The sequence below is a fragment of the Catharus ustulatus genome, chromosome 3, assembly GCF_009819885.2.
Source record: "Catharus ustulatus isolate bCatUst1 chromosome 3, bCatUst1.pri.v2, whole genome shotgun sequence".
Lineage (NCBI taxonomy): Eukaryota > Metazoa > Chordata > Aves > Passeriformes > Turdidae > Catharus > Catharus ustulatus.
Genome location: NC_046223.1, coordinates 24,991,131 through 24,997,131, shown reverse-complemented (window position 1 = coordinate 24,997,131; position 6,001 = coordinate 24,991,131).

Genomic DNA, 6,001 nt, shown 5'->3' with positions numbered 1-6,001 from the left:
CACCCTCAGTCTTACTTTAATGCACATAATGTATATCCTTTGTTAGAGGCATGTGATTAGTTGAGGCTCTCAAGTATCTTCGTTTTAACACATCCATCTTGGTACAGAACCTGATTGTGTAGTTAATTGTTCTCCACAGGTCCCAGTAGTGACAGATCAATCCCACTAGCATCCTCTGCCTTGAGGACAGCAAAATGTTCTGCCTGTAAGAAGTGCACTAATGCCTCTGTTCTACTTGCCCAAAGCTCTAAACATCTACCCCTCCTTCCTGTAGTGGATCCAGGCAGGGAGAGACACTCCAGGCTGTGGCAGGTGCCAGGGGTGCACTGAGGCTTCCCAGCACACTTCACATGGGAGTGCCATGTCCTGTTCCAGCTCCTGGCCCATGGCATGCAGTACTGCCTGAATAAACAGAGCAGGAGTCAAAACATGGAAGTTTAAACTTCGGTTTCTTGCTGAAATTGCTTCCTTGGGGATGTTTTTCACAAATCAGTTACTGACATCCCAGTTTCCTAATGTTTTCTTTCCTCCAAATACTTAACTTTGGTTCAAACCGCAGTTAGCAGCTAATACTCTTCAGGAACATGGTGCCAGACAATTGCCCTAAAGATTTAGTATTATCCTTGTAATACAAAACGTGTAACTGGCTCTTGGTCTCAGGCATGGCATGACACAAGGAAATTCAATTTGAGAGCAGCAAGTCCAGAAAAATGTGGTCAGGCAAATACCTAAATGTGATTTATAGTTCTAAAAATACAACTTCATATCTACCTACATATATATATATACATACACAGAGTTTCCACGTTTCCATACGCCTATTTTTAATTATACCTTCCTAATGTAGAATCATAACAGAAATTCAAGGCTGTTTTGAAACAGAAGTCTGTTAGTGTTGTATGAGAATTTAAGCACTAATAAAGGTTTACTAGCATGTCATGGGCCACTCAGTGTAGAAATTGCAACTTCTTGGGGTCTCTAAGAAGAAAAGCCAACTCCCTAAGTATTTCTAATCAGCTAGCAATCACCCTGCATATTGTGCAGATGAAGTGAATAAGTCTCTTCAAGAGCTCTAGCTCTGGTTTGCATCACAGTGCCACCAGTTGCAGAGGAACTTCTTTAAAAATCACATACTTTAAAGAAATTAATGATGCTAGACATCACAAGGGGCTGAAATATACGTGCCTGCCAGAGGCATGGTATAACAGAACATCAGCACCACAAACCTTGTGCAAATTTGCCCTGAAGAGAAGTTAACAGGCAGAAGGTTTGTAAAAACAGTGAGGGGCATTGAACTGCAGAACCATTTTCCACAGGGAGTCAGGAAAGCAGTCCTGTTTCAAACATTTTTGAAAGACAGTCTAGTTGGACAGCCCTCTCCCAGCCAGTGGCCCTCACCAAAATCTTTAAAGCCAGTGAAACTTCCTTAGTCCACCACAGGGCTGTTACTCGGTGTTTTAGAGCTCCCGTGTGTGTCTGTGGAGGAAATAAAACAGTTCCATGCACAGATACACAGCACTGAACCGTTGGGACAAAACTGAGGCCACACAGGGCTTTGAGCCTCGCCATTTGTTGAGGCACTGAGGGGTGGCACAGACCAAGACTTGCCTCCAGAGAAGCAGCCAGGAGCTTTGCTGCTGCTTCCCATGGGGCCATCACCTCTCCAGAGATCTGTCCTGAGAGGGATCAACCCATCCTCTGGTTCCCTTTGGAGTCCATCCAGACATTTCCCTCTGTCTGTCTGCCCGTCTGTCTGCCCCTGCTTCTCTGAGTAACAGGAACAGAAATTGAGTTACTTGCATTCTCTCTTTATCCAGGCCTCTTTCATTTAAATAGATTCTGATGTGAGCTGTAGTAGAATTGTTTTGTGAAAAAAACAGGTAAGAAATACATGCAGAAGACAATTTCCTTCACACTTTTATCCATTGTGTTTTTGAAGGCTTTTTTTTTCCCCTGAAGTTTCTTATTTAAGCAATAGCTGCATGTAGACAAGGTTCAAATCTCAGTGGTTTTGCCTGGAATTGCTTCAGGTTTTACTAAACAGCCAATTTCATCACCTACAAGGAAAGACAGGAATAGCAAAGAAAAAGAATCTATGCAGCTTGGGGAAACTTCAGCATTTCCATTCACATCATGATCTGATTTATCTGAGTGATGGGAGGATCCACCTGTTGTGCTGAGATGTTTTCCAGCAGTAATGACTATCATGAGCTTTTTGTAAGCTTCTTTTAATCCCCAACATATTTCTTTCCTGTTTTTGCAAATGTAAACTTTGATTTCTAACTTATTTTTTCAGCAGTGAATGCTACACCCCAGGCATCACAATAATACAAACACTCATAATGACTATCTTGGAGGTCAAAAAAAAGCTGTGTTTTCTGAATATTTTACACACCCCCACATGAATGATGGCTGAAATTCTGGGAATTACCCAGAGAAAAACCACACCAAAACCCCCACAGTGTGCCCCAGCCAAATCCAGGAGCCACAGAGTCCAGCAGGTCAAATCACCCTTCCCAGGATTTACAACAATCCCAGCAGCAAATTTAGAACTTGCCTCAATTTCCAGCCTCAGAACCTGCAGTCACCTCACATGCCACAAAAACAGTAGCCTACCAAGTTACCTGTGTAAGGAGGTAAAAAAAGGAGTCATAAATCAGACTTTTCTCCACCTGATAATCATACAGTGAGGTACAGCATTTTTATCACATTATTCCTCAGGAGTGCCCCTGTTCACACCACAGAGTTACAATTGAAACAAAACCCTAAGAGAGGGTGCATGAGCAAATCTTTCTATGCAATAGCTTCTCATCAAACCAGACATCATTATTCTTGCAGTGAAATATAACCCCTCCTAGGGAAAGGGAAGCTCAGAAAGGCACACATTTCATATCACAGAGCAGTGTGAAAGAAAGATTGGGCGTCCAGGACTGAGCACCAGACTAACAAATGCCAGATTAAATTGTTTACATTTCTCTCTCTTAACTGATAAATTTGTAGCTTGTATGTAAGTTAGCAGGCAAAGCTTTTTGGAAAAGTATCAATATAGTATTGTTATACATACACATTATAATTTTTAACTAGATTTTGAATTTGAACAGATTCATGGTGAGATCAATAATTCGAATATTTTATTCTACCTTCTTTTTTCTCCAATATTGGCATATGAATTATACAATTGAATTTAATAGACAACCTCTGAGGAGACCATTAACTCAAACATTCTCACAGCATTTAGCTTTTATCTGCTATGGATCAATTTCAGCATTTTCTCTTTGAAATAAAAAGCGGTAGTAAGTGCCAAACTAAAGACGGACTGCGGCCAAGAAGAAGCTTTTTAAGAAAAGCAGATGCCAGGCAAAAAGAGTGTTTCTTTTCCAAACTGTCCCCACCCCAAAACGCTTCTCAATGATTCCCCATCACCTTCCTCTCGCTTGGGTTGCTCTGCCAGAGACAGCCCTTGGTCTGTCGGCTCCGTGTCTGGAATAATGGGACAATTCATTCCCACTTTAAAAAGCGTGACCCAATCCCCTTTAAAACTCCCGAGCACGGCGAGTCAACTGGATGGGTGGGGTAGATTTTGCCACTTTTAAGTCCCCAGCCGGTACTGAGCTATTGCAAACTATTTAAATAAACAGCACTTTTCCTAATCCGGGCTGTTTTGGGGATGGTGATTGCTCTCCGTGATGACTTTAAAGGTACCACCACAAGTCTCACAGGTCTAGTCAGCAGGTGAGTGTCCCTTCCTGAACATCAGGTTCAGGATTTTTGCTGATCATCTCCCAGCTAACACTAGCAATTCAGCAGTGATTTATGAGGGCCGCTCCTGTGCCCTTTATTTTTAGGCAGAAGAGTAAATCTGGAGGGATCAGTGAGCCCTGAAGCACGTCCTGAATGTTCTACTTCAGTATTTTTATTCCTGAATTAGAGGGAACGCTGTAGTGTATACACTTACACGATTTTGCTGCATCAGATTTATCATGGGTATCTAAATGTTAAATTATAAGCTGACAAGTATTCAGATTCAGCTGTGCTCCTGAATACAAAATTACCCATGTCCAGAGCAGCACCAGGCTTACATCTGCTGTGGGCAGGAAGTATTTCACTGTGTATCCTCATGACCTGCAGACCTGGTACAGAATTCTTTTCCATTTTAATTACAGTTTCACTGTCATCACTGTCAAGAAAGGAAATGTTTTCAAGTTTTTTTGTCTAGAATTAACTCCAGGCTGTCAGATAAATACATTTTCCAAACTCAAGTCTCTTAGCTGAGCCCCGAAAGAGTCAGTGAAACACAGTATGTGCTACATGGGATGTGGGATATTTTGCCAGGGGAGATGCTATTTCGGCACCATGACTTATTGCACAAAAACACGAATAGGCTCTCAAGAAACAGCACTTCTCATCCACTTCATGGCAAGAGGAGAGAATAGACCCTGATGGATAATCACCTTCCCTCTCATCTTACACACTCGCTCTTCACCAGCAAGGGCAGCAGCAATGCAAACACCCAGGCTTGCTTTAGAAAACTCTCAATTACCTGCTGCTCTCCAGCACACTGCAATAGCACCAGCATGGGCTGGGAAAGGCCCTCCACAAACATCTATTGGGACCGGAAAAAGTAGTGAGTTGCCAGCCTTTGTCCTTCCTGAAGAAACCTTCAGCATTCCAGGATTCGAATGGTAACTCAGAAGTATCCGTGGTACCACAGAGCTGCATCAAAATGTTATTTTTCAGTGCGTGGGTTTTTTTAATTATTTGCATTATTATTTTTCACACTTGCCTTCCTCCTAGCAGATTCCTTCCCTCTCTGTCCCTGGGGGCTGGTGGCCATGCTGCTGGCAGCCACTAGAGGATGCCCCCAGGGCTCTGGGTGGTGGCAGCAGCAGGTCTGGCTCACAGAGAATCCTCCCAGTCCCTCTTCTGGGGCTGCTCCTTTCTCCCCCGCAGCATTAGCACCCATGCCCTCACACACCTGCAGGATAATATTCCACTGCTGGAGGGTGCCTGAGGTTAATTTTGCATTGTGGTGGCAGGGGTGAGGCGGTGTAGGAATTTCCAGTAGCTCCAAACCGCTGTGGGGTGAGTGGGAGATGATATTCCAAGGCAAGCAGAACTCCTCGAGCAGCGCAGCGAGTGAGAGCCCGGCTCCTCTGCTTGCCTGGCACAGCTGAGTGCTGCAAGGAGGAGACCTCTGCCACAGGAGGGGTCATGCCCCCCTTTCTGCCCACTCCAGCATGAGAGCAGAGCTGGCTCTGGTCCTTGAGCAGAGCCTGAGGACCCCTGGGATGCTCCCTTGCACTCAGATACAACATCCCCAGGGTCCCTCTCCAGCTGCTGAGCTGAATTCCTCCCTGGTGTAAACTCCTGGGTGGGTCTCCTTGGCAGCCCTGCTTGCCTCTCTGGTGATTATCCAGTAAGCTGCTCATGCCAGCTCACTTTTTATAAAAGCATCTCTAGATTTCAGCCCAGGGTTTATTTATTGAGTTTCTCTGCACTTTTCCTTTCTCCTGCTCTCCTGCCAAGACTCAGAGATGGTACAAGCCCTGGAAGTAAATAGAAAATGCCAAGCTTAGTTTTTTTAGGTCACCGTAAACGACACGCTTATCTGCTTTCAGAATACATAAGCCCCAGGATGTCATCTCAAGTCAACACAGAAGGATAAGGACTAGAAAGTGGGTTTGGCTGTGGATATGAATATATCAGGATCATGGTGGAGAAGAGTATGTTTATATACAAGCAGCCTTTTTTAAATCCAGAGCCCTCTTCCTTTTTCCTCAAAGGTTCCATATTCTTCTGGCAACAAAGATCTTTTTATATCTCTGGGGTTTCATATTCCACCCAGCAGCCTATCATAGGAGAGCACAAATCTACTAAATAGTAAAATGAGGGATTACTTCCACTCATCTGTTGACAGACATTTCTCCAAATTGGATCAAATGATTAAAGGTATTAGAATGACGTCTTGCAGATCCAGATCAAATCATTTGAAACCTTGAGA